Genomic DNA, 19,416 nt, shown 5'->3' with positions numbered 1-19,416 from the left:
GTTTTCTATCTGCCAATTTCCTTGATTTACATTTGAAAGAACCTGTTAAAAAGCTCCAAATTAAGACAATATTTTAAAATTTCTTTGGAGGGGGGGACAGGCAGAATTAGACAGTGAGAGAGAGAGAGAAAGGTCTTCCTTTTCCCGTTGGTTCACTCCCCAAATGGCCGCCACGGCCGGCGCGCTGTGCTCCAATCCAAAGCCAGGAGCCAGGTGCTTCCTCCTGGTCTCCCATGGGGGTGCAGGGCCCAAGGACCTGGGCCATCCTCCACTGCCTTCCCGGGCCACAGCAGAGAGCTGGACTGGAAGAGGAGCAGCCGGGACAGAACCGGCGCCCCAACCAGGACTAGAACCCGAGGTGCCAGCACCACAGGCGGAGGATTAGCCAAGTGAGCCATGGCACCGGCCCACACAATATTTCTTTTTATGTATGTATTTATTTATTTTGTGTTGGGGGGACAAAGCTGCCTTCGGGGTGGAAGGGCTCCTCCACCTGCTGCTCCCTGGTCTCCACAGTGTTAGCGTCTGTGAAGACAATGTTGTCTCTAACGCAATAAGGGGGTGACGGGCCAGGGGGGAAAATGTCTTGCTGCTGCCGGCCCCCCAGCTCCCACTGCCCTCTGGCCTATGTGCGGTGGCTTAGAGGTGTGGGGGAGACTCCCGTTGTGACTGAATGTAACGCCCTTGCCCCTGCCACAGCCAATGCAGGGGAAGGGAGGGGCTCTTTCTGTCTCTTCCTGCCCCTTCTCCCCTCAGCTAAAGAGACTTTGAACTTAGGGGCCCATGAGCCTGGAGAGGCCTGAACCCAGTGAGGAAGTGTACGGGGAGCCCTCTCCCACCCCTATTTCCTGCTGAGAGTGGTCAGTGTTTACAAGCCCTGAGCTCCCCAGCCCAAGGGCTCAGACCCCCTTCGCCCTGCTGGCCTTTCCTAGCCCATCTTCCTGGGGCCTGGCTGCTCCCCGACCCTCCTGGAGTTCGGGTTGGGGCAGGGCTCTCTCTACCTGTTATTCCCTCCTCCGCCTTGTCCTCCTCAGTCTCCCTCACTCCCACCCTTGTGTGACCCCCTTTTGCTTTACCTGCCCCTGTAAATACCACTTTCTCCCAATAAAATCTATTTTAGTTTAGTTATTTGAAAGACAGTGTCAGAGAGAGAGGTAGAGAGAGGTCTTGCATGCTCTGGTTCTCTGGTGGGATGCAAAGGCAGGAGGCAGGAGGTTCTCCTGGGTCTCCCATGCGGGTGCAGTGGCCCTAGCGTGTGGGTAATCTGCTAGTGCTTTCCCAGGCCATAGCAGAGAGCTGGAACGGAAGAGGCGGGAGCAGAACCGGCGCCCATGCGGGGCTTGGAGGCAATGGCCATGTACGTCACAGTCCGCTGTTGGGAGGTGCAGGCTGCTTGGCACCCAGAGGAGAACCACTGCCATTGTGGCTGGACAGCGAGACGTCTAGTCTAGCCGGTGTGGTTGGCCTCCTGTTCGTCTGCACACGCAGGAGAAGCAGCACAAAACACAAGCAGAGAGAAGCACCAGGCATTTCTGGGCAAGCAAGCCCACGAACTGGGTGAAGTCTGCCTTTGAGACCGCGTTGTATCCCCTGAGGGGGTGCACCGTGCCCGGAGGTACTGCAATACCGGGTCGATGCGCGGAGTGGACGGAGCAAGCTCCTATTCCAACTCCCGGCTCCAAAAATCCATTTAATATATTGTCCTCGGATAGAGGACGTATCAGATATTAAACTGATAAGAACAGATACTACACTTGATCTTAGCCAAAAGGCCGAGAAGCGATGCCGGGCCCCTGCGCGCGCGCCGCCGCCCGCCCCCGCCGCGCACCTTTCACGCGCGGTGACTCCCGCCCCGCCCCGCCCCGCCCCCGCCGCTCCTCGGGCCCGCGCGCGCCCCGCAGGCCACGCCGCCCTGTCGCCCTCATCGTCCACGCGGGCGATTCCTCGCCCGCGCTCGGGACCGGCCCCCCTCCCCCCTCCTCCCTTCTCCTCCCCCGCCCCACCGCCGCGGCCGCACTCATCTGCATGTCACGCCCCCGCCGTCCTCATCTGCATGCACCCGCCCCGCCCCGCCCCAGGGACCGCGCGCCGCTCCGCGGAAACATGGCCACGTGGCTCGGCCTTGTGGGCAGCGCGGCCTCCGCACGGAGTTCCCGGGTTCTCCCGCGAGGGCCGGAGAGAGCCGGCGGTTCCGCCGCGTGCTCGAGACTCCCGGCTGGGGCGGGACCCGCACCGCGGGGGACCGGCCCCCGCACCGACTGCCGCTGTGGGAGGGGCCTTGTGTTTCACTGGAGCTCGTTTGCAGCTGACACACTTCAACTAGCGTGGAGAGCGTCCCGAGGACGAGGACCGACGAAAAGGGCGGCCCCTGCGCTGGGCAGGCCGTGCGGGGCTCTGCTCGCCCGGGAGCTCGCTGCCTGGCACCGAGGTGGCGTTACCCCGCGCAGACAGCCGAGGGCTCCGCGCGCGTGTGGGAAACAGGCTTCCTCAGGACAGCCGTGTGTCCAGGCCTGTCGCTGCCTCGTGACATTCCATGTCCAGGAGAAGCTAAAACCACCGACAAGAGAGAGCCCCCGCTGAGCCACTAACTTCACTGTGCTAATTCTTTTTGGACCATAGCTAGTAACACAGTTTTTAATGCGCGGGCCTAGAAGCAGGGCTAGGAATGTTAGAATTACAGGGCCAGCCGGTGCCACTAGTAGAGTAGTAAGCCATGGCAAGCTGGCAAACCAACCCTGGAACCATCCGTAGGATCGTTTCTGTTTTTGTTTTTGTTTTTGACAGGTAGAGTTTTAGACACACAGAGAGAAAGGTCTTTCTTCTGTTGGTTCACTCCCCCAATGTCCACCATGGCCGGTGCTGTGCCGATCCAAAGCCAGAGCCAGGTGCTTCCTCCTGGTCTCCCATGCGGGTGCAGGGGCCCAGGCACTTGGGCCATCCTCCACTGCCCTCCCGGGCCACAGCAGAGAGCTGGGCTGGAAGAGGAGCAACGGGGACTAGGGGAGTAGGGGACTAGAACCTGGCGCCGTCATGGGGTGCCGGCGCCGCAGGTGGAGGATTAACCAAGTGAGCCGCGGCGCCGGCCCCCATCCATAGGGTTCTTGTCTAGTTGTGTTACCAGAGAAGCAAAGGGTCCTTGTCTTCGTGCAAGAAAGAATTCAGGCGTGAGGCAGCAGGGGAAAGCAACATAGCAAGGTTTATTAGGGTAGGGACGCACGTAAGAACGGATGGGCACCTCTCCAGGCAGGATCCGAGAGAGAGTGCGTAGTTCATGTGCAGGCTGGGGTTCCTAAGGGGATGGGTCTTGCCTTCCCGCCTTTCCCCTCCCCCTCTCCTTCTCCTTCTCCTCCCGGACAAAGCACTTGTTGGGTTAAATACGAAAAATTCCTGTCTGACTTTTTCTCCCTGAACTTACCAGGGAGATGCCTGGCTGGCATCGGCATCGCCCCACCTGTTTACCAGGCCAGGTAGAAGGGGCAGGACTCCCTGGAAGGTCATCAGGATCCAGGCAGGACTTCGAAGTGCAGGATGCTGGGCTTCTGGAGCTTCCACAGTGGGTGCTGGTCTTCAGGCCTTTCTCAGGCACACATGGGCTCAATTTCTGACTTCCTACCTAACATAACTGTGGACACCAATCCAAGCACAAGACGCCCACTGGAGTGGAGGTCAGAAGACCTGATTTCCCTATCTGGCTTGCTCATGATAACACAAAAGAGTCCTCAGAGGGTCTGATACCTAATTTGTTATCAGCAATCAAGGAGCTGTTCTTGGGGTAAAACTGGAACAGGAGTGGGAGGACAAGGGCTGGAAGGTGAAAGCCTGGAGATGGCCAGTCCCAAACTTGCAGGGATTATTGATAAGCCAGGGGGAGTAGAGCCGTTGATGCAAGAGCAGAGGCCACGATTCAAAGGAATGAGGCCCGGAGTGGGCTAGACAGGGTCTAGAACAAAGGACAGAGTCATTATGAGAGGACCTAAGAAAGGTGCTGTCTAAGCCAAACAGAAACTGACAGAAGGGGCCTGATAATAATCCGGTGGGCTTGAAGGCTCTGTCCGTTATGAGGAACAAGCTTATCGATCTCTTCACACGGGGTACATCCTAAGGGAGGTGTGAACCTCTTGGGGAAGGCACCCTGTTGTTGGGAGCCACTGTGCTGGTGTCCCTGTATAGGCCTTTGTTTAGACTAACCTTCAGCTGTGTTCCTGTAAGGAGGATTCACTAGAAAGTTCCATTTGTACAGCTCACTGCTATGGTTAGCGCTTGGCCATCTGACTTCAGTGCTCTTACACGACCTAACTTTAGAAATGGCAGAGTAACTGATTAAGCAGACACTGTTAAAAAGAGACATTATAGTTTTTGCAAGAACAGATTTTAAGATTTACGATTGAGACCATTTCCAGATAATTACTAACATTAGTACAGATTAAAAAAAAAAGCCGGCGCCGTGGCTCAATAGGCTAATCCTCCACCTTGCGGCGCCGGCACACCGGGTTCTAGTCCCGGTTGGGGCGCCGGATTCTGTCCCGGTTGCCCCTCTTCCAGGCCAGCTCTCTGCTATGGCCAGGGAGTGCAGTGGAGGATGGCCCAGGTGCTTGGGCCCTGCACCCCATGGGAGACCAGGAAAAGCACCTGGCTCCTGGCTCCTGCCAGGATCAGCGCGGTGCGCCGGCTGCAGCGGCGGCCATTGGAGGGTGAACCAACGGCAAAGGAAGACCTTTCTCTCTCTGTCTCTCTCTCTCACTGTCCACTCTGCCTGTCAAAAAAAAAAAAAAAAAAAAAAAAAAAAAAAAAACCCTATTGTTATAAAAGAAGATCAGACTTCAATTTAAGGTTAGTGTAATTTTGCATTAACATTTAACTTATAGAAAACTCTGTAAACAATGTTTTAAAATCAAACTTTTTACAACTTTTTATGACTTGCTCACACCTTCTGAACCTTTACACCTGTAGTTACTTTTCCATAGTTTTGAATTGTCATGTATGGACAACCTATGAGAATACATGCTGACAAACTTAAACAGTCTCTCTTATCAAATTTAAGATGTTAAAAGTACACATAATACATTTTTCATGTTTTACTTAGCATTGATGCCTAGATGACTTAAGACACTGAGTTATTAATGAATACCACACCATTATCTGAATTAAAAGTCAAAATTACTTTTCCAAACAAAAGGATAACACCACTTGGGCAGCAACAGTCACTAGTGCATGGTTACAAGTTTGAAAAGATCTTCATCCTTAAGAGAAACAAGTTTAAAGCATATCAAAGACATGTAAAACTGAGCAAGTGAACCAAAGGGCTTTTGCATTAGCCCAACTTTTTTAACCAATCTGTATTGGCTTACTTTAGTTAACAACATAAAGGCTTGTATACACAGAATTTAATCTCATTTTTATAGGACTACTCTAGCTGAAAAGCAAAAACATGAATACAACATAGATTTGACATCATTTACTACATTTTAATACACTTTGTATAATTTGAATTGACTCAAACAGCTGTTACTTTAACAAATTTAGAGTCTCATCCTTTGAGAGTTCCAGGGATCCGACTGGAAGCCCCAAAGTTGAAAGACTCGGTTTAGAATTTACACTATCAGTGAGTCAAACCATTTTGGTCAAAAATTAGTACATTTAACCAAGGCTGTGGGCTAGATCTGATCAGTGTTAGGTAATCACTCAAACATTAAAGACAGGCAAATAACGTAAACAGCTTCGTATTGTAGTTTTTCCAATCAAGACTCATACTGGCAATAGAAAAATGCGAAACCTTCAAGACACATGAAAACTCTCATCAGATAAGTTAGCTACAGCAGCACAGAAAAGAACTGATTATCAGCGTATGAGTCCATTGCTTAAGTTTTTATTAACTGTAAAGAGAAAAACCCATCAAGTTGGAAAGGGTTAATGGATTAAGGTTCTTGCTCCCTTAGATAAGGCCAGCAGTAGCCAGAGGCACTTCCCCTGCCCCCCCTCCTAGTGAGGAGGTTAGTGAATTGGAAATGGAGACTAAAAAAGCGGCCCTGTGGAGCCCTTTCCCAAGAGATATCTGGCTAAGCCTGCTTGGGTGCAGTAGGCCACACTGACTGGAATAGAGTGCAGAGAAAGGCTGTGGTCCCCCATTTACAGGGAAGACTGTGCACACCCGGGCCTAGCAGGACTGGCTGTAGGGTTGGGTAGGTGTGCCGTTTCACCAAGAGTGCTGGGAACCTCCATAGCGCCTAGTCTAATTAAAACAGCCACCAAGTTGAGATCTTAAACCAGAGCCAGATCCAATCAGGGCTACTGCAACCACTCAATTAAAACAGATAATTAATAGCGTACAAAAGCTTTTCAAGACATACCGGAACTACCATAAGCTGCAAAGATGGAAAAACATTTATCAGGTTGGAAAGGGTTATTGAATCAAGACTTTTCTCTAGGTCAAGATACCTGTGGAATTTTTCCTCTCTCTTTCTCCTGGCCATAGGTATAGGGAGCAGTGGGCTCATATGCATCATGAGCAGATTTTAAATCCTTTAACATTTTAAAGGGGACTGGATGGTGACTGGCATTTCTTGGCCATCTTCTGTATGTACTTTCACTGGAAAAGCATCAAAAAAGATTTTGGCTTCCTCCTGGCCTTGCTGTGCTGCTTTTCTCAGGGTTTGAGTGACATTCTTTTTAAGATATTTGGCAAACATTCCCCTTCTTGACAAAGGGATAATTTTTTATCATTGTTTTTTTATAAATAATTTAAAGGGAGGGGCGGAGGGAGTAACCTTTTCCATAGAACTAGAGGATCGGCAGGATTGATTATCCTCGCCATCACAGCTTCTGGCTTCCTCAATTTTCTCATGTCCTCCCGATGCATCTCATCTACAAGGCCTTCTTCAATAAACCAAGGACATGCAATTTCTATGGTTTCTATAAATTGCTCTATTACTTTCTTTTTTAACCCTATTCCTTGCGTCTGCAATAATGCCTTCACTGCCTTTACTATTGGGGGATTTTTCCCAATGCTTGTCCCATAATGCCTGCTCAAAATAAATCTCCACAATTTTGGTGTCGGGTACTCACCACAAATTGTATACCTCTATAGTCGTGACTCCATGAATCCAGGTTCCTCACTGCTTCTCTAATTCTCAGGTCCCACATTCGGGCGCCATTTGTGCCGGCCTGCAGCACGATGAACTGGGTTTTCCTGAAACAGAGAGTGGGAATGCGGAGAAAGGGACGCAAAGAATGGAGCCAAGACAAGTCCTGATCAAGGCTTGTTTATTGAATAAATCCAGTAGTATTTAAACATGACCAGTTGATTACAAGAAGGAGCACAAAAGATTTACATATCAAAAAGGCTCTTAAGGTTACAAAGAGTTCCCAATAAGGTTCTTAATTATTGATTACAAGGGTACAATAAAACACTTAGGTGACAAATGCAGGTTATAGGTGTGACTGATTATCTGTATCATTTCTTGTGAAAGGTTTAGGTTCTTCTTGCCTCTTCCCGGAATCTCCCTAGCCCAATTGTCAGTGCCGGGGAAGTCTCCATATGTTTAAGTGTAAACAAAGGGAGTGACTACCTGTGGATGCCCACACTTAAACCTTTATTCGATATCCTGAAGGGAGACAGTTCCCCTACCTCCCAAGGAGTGCTTACTCCCGCAGCATGCCTAGCCTTGCAAAAGGTACAACAAGCCTTATCTCAGAGCTGTGTTTCTTGCATTGATTGTAATCAACCTTTAATTCTTATTGTTTTGATTGCAGATTATTTACCCACCACTCTGTTGTGGCAAGAGGCCCCTTTACTTTGGATATATTTACAGGCTACCCTTCAAAAGAATCTTGTACCATATTATAATGCAATAGCTGAGATTATTGCTAAAGGGAGACTAAAATGTACAAAAGATATTTGAAATAGAGCTGACATGTATATGTCAACCAACCATATACTAACAAACAGCTAATATGGCTCCTGTCTTTCACTGAAGGCTGGCCTCTTGCATTAGCTTCTTTTTCAGGACAAGGTCGTAATAACTATCCAGCAGATAAAGTGATACAATTTTTATGACATCATTCCTGTGTATTTCCACGAAATGCAAGCTTTCAACCCTTAGAGAATGCTGGCTTGATATTTATAGAGGGTGCCAACACTGGTCAAGCTTCTGTAATTTGTGATGGTCACCGTACAGTTATTAACACCTCTTTTTCATCTCTACAGCTAGTTGAATTAGCTGCTGTTGCACTTGCATTGCAGTCTACTTTGGATGTAGCGGTTAACACATACACCGATAGCAAATATGTGTTCCTGTCGGTGCCTCGATTGGAAACTTGTTCATTCCTTCCTGGATCCTCAGCTGCCTCTCCTTTGTGTTCTCGCATTTGCACTGTCATTCGGCAGCATACCTGCCCTTTCTTTATAGGTCCTATTCGAGCACATTCCAATCTTCCTGGACCTTTGGTAGAGGGCAATCGTGTGGCACATTCTGCTCTATGCATATATTCTATTGATACAGCAACAGGAGATCACGTTTTACATCATTTAAATGGGCATACGTTACGCTTAAAACATAATATGACTCGAGAACAAGCTCGACAAATTGTAACATTCTGTTCTACTTGCTCCATCCAGTTACCAGTACCTCACCTTCGAATTAATCCTCGCGGTTTATTCCCCAATCAACTATCGCAAATGGATATCACCCACTTCATGGAATTTGGTAAACAAAAATATATACGTGTGTCTACTGATACTTGTTCTGGATTTATATTTGCTTCCTTACATACAGGTGAAGCCACAAGACGTGTTATTACAAGCTTTTGCTTCCCTAGGAACTCCAAAGCAGATTAAAATGGATAATGAACCTGCTTATATCTCTGCCTCTTTTAAAAATCTTTGTGTAACTTTTTTATATCTCATGTTACTGACATTCCTTATAATCCTCAGGGTCGAGGCATTGTTAAACGTACACATAATACTTTAAAGCAATGCTTTAATAAAATTAAAAAAGGGGAGTTTGGGATTCTTGCCCATTCTCCTAACAAATGGCTCTCACATGCTTTATTCATTTTAAATTTTTTCACATTGGATAAAGATGGTCGTATTGCAGCTGATCAACACTGGCATCCACACAGCTGCGAAAAGAGCAATGGTGAAATGGAGGGGTCCTATCACCAATCAATCGAATGGACCTGATCCGGTACTGGTATGGGACGCGGGCTCCTAAGGGATGGGTATTTTTATGCAACCAATTTGCTTTTACATTGTTAGCCCCTGATGATTTTCACAACCGCTCATTGGGCCGTGTGGCCCCAATGCTTTAACATCTGTATTTCCAAAGACAGGACAGGGACGCTCATTCCCTGAGAACTGTGGTGATGATGTCATCGTAATTGGAGACCTGCTTTCACCATGGCTATACAGCTAGTGGGAGTTCCTGGATTGGTTTATGGAAATAATCGTGGACTACGAAGGCTTACATGTTTGGTGACCAAAACAATCAATCTTACTGCTACTGCGCTATCCAGTATAGCTGAAGAATTGGATCAAGTTCATCCAGGAGTACTCTGAAACCGAGCAGCTATCGATTATTTGCTGTTAAAGGATCATATAAGCTGTAAATCTGTACCAGGGGAATGTTATTTTAACATTACGAACAATGTGCCATATATAGAGTCTGTTATTGATAAACTTAAGAGTAAAATGCAACATATGTTTATTACTAACCCACTATTCATTTGGAGGGTTTCAATGGATTCATTGGTTATCAATGTTGGCTGGACCGCTACTGCTTTTCCTACTTTGTATGGGATGTTTTCCGTGTGTTCTGCAATTTGTGCTAACCTCGCTGCAGTCTGTATGGACTGACATTCATCATTTAAAACTTTGTACCAAACCTCCTTTTGTAATCAAAAATAGTTGATATTTGGCTATATGTTTCATCTCTCGCCTAATGTCAGGCTGGTCCGATGGTAGTGGGTTATCAGAACTTATCAACATTAGTGTCACTAAAGTTGGTATACAACCCCCCACTGCTAAATTTAACTGGCTTTAAAAAAATATCGATCATTCTTCAACTGCCCTATCCTTCTCAAACGAACAACAACAAGTATTGCGGCAGGGTATTCTAGATAATAGTGCAGCCATTGATTATCTTCTCTTATTACATCACAAAAATGCAATCAAGTTAAGAATATGTGTTGTTTTAATCTTACTGATGACTCTCATAGTATTGCTATTGAAATCCAAAAACGCACAGAACTTGCTTCTTACTTGACTCAAGACAAAGGGTCCAAAAGCTTATTCAATTGGCTTACATCCTGGCTGCCAAATTTCTCCTGGCTTAAAGAACTGTTTGTGGGGATTGTAATCTTCCTCATAAGCCTCCTTACAGCCCGTCTTGTCGGCAGGTGTTTCGTGTATTTTCTAACTAGGCCTTGGAAGTCCCTCAGAAGATAAGACGGTGGGTAGTCAATGACGGGTAAGATGGGTTGCCGCACATAGCAACCTAAGACAGGGATTCATCGATGACGATGGATTCTGATGACGGGTAAGAATGTGCAGGTGGAACCCACAACCTAAGACAGGCACCATCGTTTGCTTCATTATAAAATTAAATTAAAAAAAAAAAAACCAGCACCGCTCAGAGTGCAGAGTTACATTTAATGGGCCTCCACCTATCTTTACGTTGCTTCTGATGCCTAGCTTTCTCTTCCTCCTGGTTTTGGTTAAAGCAGACCTTTGTGGCCCACACTAGAAGTCTACAGTCACAGGCGTAGTAGTGGTTCTGGTAGTGGCTCTTCTGTGAGGTAGACAATGCCCCTGAGGAAAGCTGTGTCCTCACTTGAAAGCTTTCTCTCCCTTTGCGTGGTCTGAAAGGGAGGTTTTGCCTGTTTACCGTGCCCAAGGCGAAGTCAACCTAGCTGTGAAATTATAATTTAAGCTCTCCTTTTGCCTATGCTATTATCACAGAAAATGTTAGCCATCCCTTTTCTAAGATCCAAAAGCCAAGTGGTGCCTCTTGGAGCGTCCTTCTGAATACTCAGTCTCCCATCTTGAAGAGACTGGAGAGAGGAGGGAGGGAGTCCCAGACTGCTTGCTGACAATAGCAATAGCAAATGAAGACTTAGCAAGCGATGTCACCCTTTAGATAACCACTTAGGAGAACATTTAACAGAAGGTCCGATGCCTCCTGTAAGTTTTAAGAATACATGTGTTTGGAAACATCTCTTAAATATCTGACATGATGTGGCTTGTTGAATCAGCAAACTCAAGCACAAACATATAAAAACATTTCGTTTCTTTCTACCAACAGATTTAAAGCTTCTGATACAGAGATTCAGGTCACAGGAATCAAAATGTATCTTTGATTAATTTTAGCAGTTTAAATTTATGAGCAATCTGTTCTCTATAAGCCAATGAAAATAAAGCTCTTAATAAATGTTCCCGTGTAGACATACCATATGTGTATACATATAACATAACATACAAGATAGCACAATAAAGCAGTTTCAGTAATAGCTTTAAAAAAAAAAATTCTTTAACTCCTTTTGGTAAATTACCAGTTGGTTCGAATGACTTGCTGCTCTTAGTAACCTCAGTTAACCATACTTTCTCTCGGTTGGTATCTGTAATACATTATTGGCGTCATCTGTTTACAGAGTTACCCCAAAGTTCTGAATACAATAGAAGTGGCTGGAAAAAGTCCATCAGAATAACAACGCTTTAGTTTTATGAGCAGCAAATTTGATATATAAAACTGTGGATGGCCAAAGACTTTAAGTTGCCACGTGTAAACTTCTAAACTCATTAACCAACAAGAGGCACTCGCTTACTTCACACAGTATTTCCAAAAGCACCTGCAGGATTTTACAGAACATTTAACCCTTTTAGGCCTTTAGGGCTTTCTCATTAGGATAACCATCGTGTCTGGTAACACAAGGTCATTAGACTTTTTAACTTACAGACATTTGTAGCGGTAGCATTTTATATTATCAAAACTTAAAAGGTAGCACCACTTCACATCTTGACAGTACTTCTAATATAATCCAAATAGCCTGCTTCGTTGGTGTCTCTACAAGATGAGAGACACATATCCTTTGATTTTTTTCTTCTTTCTTATCTTTTTTTTTTTTTTTTTTTGAATGCCTGTCAAGGATGCCAAGAAGGCTTAAAATATCTGGTTGAAATAAGATCCCTTAACACGATGACATAATATAGACCAAATTTGATCCCTGTGACAAGGTGATTACTCAAATGTTTTAGGATAAGCATATATTCAAACAAATCATAATTCTTAACACAAACTCAGGTGTTTTTAAACAAGTAGAATTTAACAGAGACATCAAGAGAACATAATAGATTACTTTAACATAACACAAAATCTGTGTCTCTTTGGTTGTTCCAAGACTCAGAAATAAAACCTTAAATTTAAGAGCTGGGGCATTGAGTCGAATCCCATGCTTTGGAACAGTTTTAACAGAGTCAGGACTAGGGAGAGAGACGAGCTTACTGGAGCTTGCTAAAACACTGAACAGAGTCGCCAATTAAAACGATCAGGCCGGCGCCGTGGCTCAATAGGCTAATCCTCCACCTTGCGGCGCCGGCACACCGGGTTCTAGTCCCGGTTGGGGCGCCGGATTCTGTCCCGGTTGCCCCTCTTCCAGGCCAGCTCTCTGCTATGGCCAGGGAGTGCAGTGGAGGATGGCCCAGGTGCTTGGGCCCTGCACCCCATGGGAGACCAGGAAAAGCACCTGGATCCTGGCTCCTGCCATCGGATCAGCATGGTGCGCCGGCTGCAGCGGCGGCCATTGGAGGGTGAACCAACGGCAAAAGGAAGACCTTTCTCTCTCTGTCTCTCTCTCTGTCCACTCTGCCTGTCAAAAATAAAAAAAAATAAAAAAAATAAAAAAAAAAAGATCAAAAGGAGATGCTACAAGTTTTAAACAGATTTCTAAGACAATTAAAAACTGTTTGCTAGGGGCTGGTGCCATGGCGCACTAGCTTAATCCTCCCCCTGTGACGCCGGCATTCCAAATGGGCGGTGGTTCGAGTCCCGGTTGCTCCTCTTCCAATCCAGCTCTCAGCTATGGCCTGGGAAAGCAGTGGGAGATGGCCCAAGTCCTTGGGCCCCTGCACCAGCGTTGGAGACTGGGAAGAAGCTCCTGGCTCTTGGGCTTCGGATCGATGCAGCTCCGGCCATTGCGGCCATTTGAGGAGTGAACCAGTAGATGGAAGACCTCTGTCTCTCTCTATCTCTCAGTGTCTGTAACTCTACCTGTCAAATAAATAAATAAAATCTTTAAAAAAAGTTTCCTAACATATGTATTGCAAAAATCTTATTTCCTTAATAGAGGATTATCAGATTATAATTCTATGTTAACAAAAAATAGAATAGATTTGGATTAAAAATTTATTTGTTATAACGTTCTGTGACTTCATCACACCCTCTTCAACTTACTTGAAATGTTCTATCATTTCCATTCCAGTCAAGAGTAAACCAGCCATCAGGATGAAGTCATTCTTACAAACCATGTCCTTTCTTTATTCAAAAAAACCTTTTATCTTCTTAACCTTTCTTATCTAGCACACATTTCTATACTTGTGATGTTTTCCATCTGCCAATTTCCTTGATTTACATTTGAAAGAACCTGTTAAAAAGCTCCAAATTAAGACAATATTTAAAAAATTTTTTTTTGGGGGGGACAGGCAGAATTAGACAGTGAGAGAGAGAGAGAAAGTCTTCCTTTTACCGTTGGTTCACCCCCCAAATGGCCGCCACGGCCGGCGCGCTGTGCTCCAATCCAAAGCCAGGAGCCAGGTGCTTCCTCCTGGTTTCCCATGCGGGTGCAGGGCCCAAGGACCTGGGCCATCCTCCACTGCCTTCCCGGGCCACAGCAGAGAGCTGGACTGGAAGAGGAGCAGCAGGGACAGAACCGGCGCCCCAACCTGGACTAGAACCCGAGGTGCCAGCACCACAGGCGGAGGATTAGCCAAGTGAGCCGTGGCACCGGCCCACACAATATTTCTTTTTATGTATTTATTTATTTATTTGTGTTGGGGGGACAAAGCTGCCTTCGGGGTGGAAGGGCTCCTCCACCTGCTGCTCCCTGGTCTCCACAGTGTTAGCGTCTGTGAAAAGACAATGTTGTCTCTAACGCAATAAGGGGGTGACGGGCCAGGGGGGAAAATGTCTTGCTGCTGCCGGCCCCCCAGCTCCCACTGCCCTCTGGCCTATGTGCGGTGGCTTAGAGGTGTGGGGGAGACTCCCGTTGTGACTGAATGTAACGCCCTTGCCCCTGCCACAGCCAATGCAGGGGAAGGGGGGGGGCTCTTTCTGTCTCTTCCTGCCCCTTCTCCCCTCAGCTAAAGAGACTTTGAACTTAGGGGCCCATGAGCCTGGAGAGGCCTGAACCCAGTGAGGAAGTGTACGGGGAGGGGAGCCCTCTCCCACCCCTATTTCCTTCTGGGAGTGGTCAAGGGCTCAGAGCCCCCTGCTGGCCTTTCCTAGCCCATCTTCCTGGGGCCTGGCTGTTTTTAATGAAAATTTCAGAGGAGGGGAGGGGAGGGGAAAGAAAGGAAAGAAAGACAGGGTCAGAGAGAGAGGTAGAGAGAGGTCTTGCATGCTCTGGTTCTCTGGTGGGATGCAAAGGCAGGAGGCAGGAGGTTCTCCTGGGTCTCCCATGCATGCGGGTGCAGGGGCCGTAGCAGAGAGCTAGAACGGAAGAGGTGGGAGCAGAACCGGCGCCCATGTGGGGCTTGGAGGCAATAGCTACGTATGTCAGAGTCCCCTGTTGGGAGGTGCAGGCTGGTTGGCTCCCAGAGGTGGACCACTGCCATTGGGGCTGGACAGCGAGACGTCTAGGCTGGCCGGTGTGGTTGGTCTGCTGTTCGTCTGCACACGCAGGGGAAACAGCACAAAACACGAGCAAGGAGAAGCCCCAGACGTTTCTGGGCAAGCAAGCCCACGAGCTGGGTGAAGTCTGCCTTTGAGACCGCGTTGTATTCCCCGAAGGGATACACCGTGCCCGGAGGTACTGCAATACCGGGTCGATGCGCGGAGTGGACGGAGCAAGCTCCTATTCCAACTCCCGGCTCCAAAAATCCATTTAATATATTGTCCTCGGATAGAGGACGTATCAGATATTAAACTGATAAGAACAGATACTACACTTGATCTTAGCCAAAAGGCCGAGAAGCGATGCCGGGCCCCTGCGCGCGCGCCGCCGCCCGCCCCCGCCGCGCACCTTTCACGCGCGGTGACTCCCGCCCCGCCCCGCCCCGCCCCCGCCGCTCCTCGGGCCCGCGCGCGCCCCGCAGGCCACGCCGCCCTATCGCCCTCATCGTCCACGCGGGCGATTCCTCGCCCGCGCTCGGGACCGGCCCCCCTCCCCCCTCCTCCCTTCTCCTCCCCCGCCCCACCGCCGCGGCCGCACTCATCTGCATGTCACGCCCCCGCCGTCCTCATCTGCATGCACCCGCCCCGCCCCGCCCCAGGGACCGCGCGCCACCCCGCGGAAACATGGCCACGTGGCTCGGCCTTGTGGGCAGCGCGGCCTCCGCACGGAGTTCCCGGGTTCTCCCGCGAGGGCCGGAGAGAGCCGGCGGTTCCGCCGCGTACTCGTGACTCCCGGCTGGGGCGGGACCCGCACCGCGGGGGACCGGCCGCCGCACCGACTGCCGCTGTGAGAGGGGCCTTGTGTTTCACTGGAGCTCGTTTGCAGCTGACACACTTCAACTAGCGTGGAGAGCGTCCCGAGGACGAGGACCGACGAAAAGGGCGGCCCCAGCGCTGGGCAGGCCGTGCGGGGCGCACCGACTGCTGCTGCCGCCTCCGCCCCAAGGACGCGGATGCCTGGGGGGGGGGGGGACCTGGATCCCAGTGGAAGGACGCCTCAAGAAAGGGGGTTTCTGTTTATTCTTAATGATTTGTTTACTTACCGGAAAGACAGTCACACAGAAGCTTCCATCCGCGGGTTGAGTCCCACATGGCGGAAGCCGGCTGGGAGCCCGGAGCTCTGTGGTGGGCTCCGTGGGTGGGCTGTCTGAGAAGGTTTTCTTGCCCCCGTTATCAGGTAACCCCTTGGTCCTGAGGAGAGAGAATTCTCCTGGGAGCTTTCCTGGGGAAGGGCTGGGACCACCTGGGAGGTGACCAGGGTCTGGGCTCCTGGGTTTCCGCAGCAGGTGCTGGGCTGCAGGCCTGTCTCTCTCTCTCTCTCACATACACACACACACACACACACACACACACAGGCTCAATTTCTGACTTCCTACCTGACATATCCCCCCTCAAGAGAGAATACCCGTAATTCTTTTATGGGGATAAATGGGTGGGGTTCTGTCTTCTAGCTACTTCCGAAGCTGACAAGTGGGCGTCCAGGGGGATATGGGTGTTTTTCTCTTGCTCTCTGTCCTGTGGTGCTTGAGAGTGGCCTCGGGAAGCATGGTCCTGCTTGGTCCAGAGAGCGGGTCACCTCGCCCGATGAGTAGGCTGGAAGCCATGTCCTAGAGGCATCTGGAGCAGATGGCTTGTGTTCTGTTAGAGAGAGGACACGCAAGGATGTTAAGGGGCAACAGTCTGCAGCGAGCACAGAATGTGCTTGGTGCTGTGTCGCCAAGGAGAGGCAGTGACCAGCATTTCCATGACCAGATGTGGTGTTAGGCCAGATATTTTAGTCTTGTCTGACCTGGCCCTGGAGTTGTCTGGCCTCGTCCAAGAAAGCATGAACATGACTTTTGCCCCTTTAGTTTGACCCTGGCTCGGGGCACTTTCTCGGGCAGCAGGTCGCAGGTCTAGGGCCTGCCTGTTTGAAGGCCTGAATTTGCAATCCCTTTGTGAGAGCCCTAGTCCTGGCAGCTTTTCAGTGGATAAAAGCTGAGCCTTGTTTGCTTGCTTTTCCCAAAGGAGGGGGCTCTGCTCTGGCTCCCTGCTGAGAGCCTGGTGTAGGAGCTGTGCTATTTCCCTGCATCTAGGAATCGGTTACCTGTTAGGGAAAAGGTGGGACTGCCTGAGGTTTGCAGAAGTAAGCATTTGCTGCATGGCCCATATCCTCTCTGGCGCTGGTCTTCTCTCCCCAGGGGAGTGGAGAAGGGTTAAATAATTCACTCTCTAAGGGACCGGTCATGCCTTTTCTTCTGGATACCTAGTAGCTCGTTTTGCTAGGAAGTTAAGCCGATGGATAAGACCAGAATCTCAGGCTGGGAAGGGGAGCAGACTAATAAATCATTTACATTTAACCATCTACATTTTGGATTACTTTGCACCCCTTCAAGAGATAGGCCCTTTAAGTCCTCGGTGAGGACCCATCCAAATAGGTGCTGTTACTCAAAGCCCTGTTTTTAGGAACTGGCAGTGAAGTAGGCAGGTGTATAGGTTAAAGTCAATTAGCTTTGTGAGCTGGAAGACCGTGCCTTTGCCACACCTCTGTGTGACCTCAGGCCCCTACCTGGCCACACCTGAGTGCCCACCGGCCAATCAGGTTAATTAACCACTCCCCTTTGGAAGTGGGTTAAAAGCCTGGGACCAAAGCCTGGGACCCCGTGTGTCCTGGCCCTCTTATTTTCCCTGGCCTCTAGCCAGGAGGGGGCTGGCTGTAGCCCTGTGCCTCCAGGGCCCGTGGCCTTCAGACCACCCGCCCTAGGCTTCCTGGCCTAGATGCTCCTCCACGTGGCTGGTTCCTGGTGCTCCGTATGAGTCCAGATTTGCCTCTCTCTCTTAGATAAAGCTCTCACTCTCCTATGCATCTTTCGCACTAAGTAAAGCTTACCATGTACCATGCTGCCTCGTTTATCTGTGCCGGTATTTAGAATTCTTCTCTAAATATTAGGCAAGAGCCCTCTCGGGCTTATTAATATTGGGGATTTATTAACAAGCATATGGCGATATCGTATGGCACCTCAAATTTCAGTACCATATGTGGAAACCCAGATGGGCCTTCTGGGGAACTTTAAGGAGCCACATTTTCATATATATTTTAGGGGTCATTTCTGATATCATATGGCACCCCAAATGCCGGTAACATACGTGGCATCCCAGATGGTGCTTCCGGGGAACTTTAAGGGGCCACAGTTGGATATATATTTTGAGAGGCCATTTCTGATATCAGCAGGAAGGGCTTTCAGGGTTAAGAATATTTGGATAGACATCAAGGCCTGGCTGGGTGTGTGAGGCCCAGACCTACGCGTGGGGTGCCAGAAGAGAAGAGAGATGAGAATCTCCTTAAGAGAGGCACCCTGTTGACTCCCATTATGAAGCTGGACTAGGAGGAGAGCTGAACAGGAGGCTGGTACAAATAGGCAACTTATGTTTCACTGACCCTAGGCCATCCCCTCAACAGCAGTGGCTAGAGCTGGAAGCTGGGCAGAGGCTGGGCAGAGCCAAAGGCTTTAAGCTCGGAGCCACAGGGTCTGCGGTTCTGAACCAGGGGTCCTTCGACCCCAGGGCAGTTCCGTGTCCAGTGGCCTTGCTCTCGGCTGAGCTGACAGGAGGCAGTTTCTGTCACGACGGCTGCTTGCCCAACGCCCTGGCTCCTCACATCGGAAACGGGTGCCGTTTGGGGTGGACTGGCCTTGTTGGGTCTCCTTGACGGCAGATCACCGTGCAGAACAGCCATTGATTGGCCTGTTGCCTATCCTTACATCGCTCCTGCTGCAAGCTTGCTCCTCGTTCTGGTCTCTAATAAAGCAGGGGCAGCCTCTATGATGTCAGTCAAGGGGTGCTCAACCCAACCCTGATTTTTGAAGATTGCTTTAATGTCATCAGGGGGAGCTAGACAACTATGGTCATGGGCAAATTCTGACACTTAGTATTTTCCTGTGAGCTATAACCATGCCCATGAAGAGACCTTTTAGGTAAGAATCAGGCTAGCTGTGACATTACTTCATAGTTTAACCTCTCATTTTCTGGCTATGCTGTTTGGTCCTCTATACTGTGGCCAGGCATTAGTACAGAAAAGGTCAGTCATCCCTTATATAAGGTCTGGGGATCAAACCGTGCATCACAGTGGAGAGTCCTGCAGAACAGTAGTAGCTTCCCTTCTGGAAGAGAAGAGAGGAGAAATGAGGCAGCCAGTCGGGTCTCTCTGGTTGCTTAGCCTGACTCCCTGGGCCTTCAGATTTAAGCAGCGTTCAACCGGTGTGTTACTGCCATCCTTTGGCTTCTGGATATTTACCGTGTAGCCAGTGGGTTATGGGCCTGGGTTGCCGGGTTTAACTAGTGTTACCGTGTAGCCCATAAGTTTAAGTTTTGGGGCTTCCGGGTTTCCACCGTGTAGCCTGTGGACACTAGAGCTTTCTTGGGCTCCTGGAACCCAGGTCTCTAGCATCTGCCTCATAACCATCTCCAAGCATCTCCAAGTCTCTTTTGCAACACTCTCCCTTTGGGCTGGACCTCCGTGTGATCCACGTTTGAACTAACAATGCCCGGTTATTCAGCG

General features: G+C 49.1%; 1 long non-coding RNA gene and 2 other non-coding genes across 5 annotated transcripts; all 3 read right to left on the bottom strand.

Annotated features, from left to right (window-relative positions):
* Positions 1 to 1,593: 1,593 nt before the first annotated feature.
* On the bottom strand, positions 1,594 to 1,784 carry LOC138846358 (U2 spliceosomal RNA). Its single transcript, XR_011383840.1, has one exon. It is a non-coding gene; the product is annotated as a U2 spliceosomal RNA (small nuclear RNA).
* Positions 1,785 to 3,184: 1,400 nt separating this feature from the next.
* On the bottom strand, positions 3,185 to 15,192 carry LOC149121123 (uncharacterized). 3 transcript variants are annotated; one of them, XR_016224112.1, is made up of 3 exons: positions 7,063 to 13,800; positions 4,189 to 4,296; positions 3,185 to 3,940 (listed from the first exon to the last, which is right to left on the bottom strand). It is a non-coding gene; the product is annotated as an uncharacterized LOC149121123 (long non-coding RNA). The 3 variants fall into 3 exon arrangements; XR_016224113.1 differs by having other exon boundaries at positions 4,189 to 4,292; XR_016224111.1 differs by lacking the exons at positions 3,185 to 3,940; positions 4,189 to 4,296 and adding an exon at positions 4,787 to 5,240 and having other exon boundaries at positions 7,063 to 15,192.
* On the bottom strand, positions 14,994 to 15,184 carry LOC127484557 (U2 spliceosomal RNA). The gene has a single exon (XR_007911619.2). It is a non-coding gene; the product is annotated as a U2 spliceosomal RNA (small nuclear RNA).
* Positions 15,193 to 19,416: the final 4,224 nt, after the last annotated feature.

The sequence above is a fragment of the Oryctolagus cuniculus genome, chromosome 17, assembly GCF_051225735.1.
Source record: "Oryctolagus cuniculus isolate XC-2025 breed Fujian yellow rabbit chromosome 17, ASM5122573v1, whole genome shotgun sequence".
Classification (NCBI taxonomy): Eukaryota; Metazoa; Chordata; class Mammalia; order Lagomorpha; family Leporidae; genus Oryctolagus; species Oryctolagus cuniculus.
Note: the sequence above shows the minus strand (reverse complement) of the source record. Positions and strands in the feature narration are given on the sequence as shown.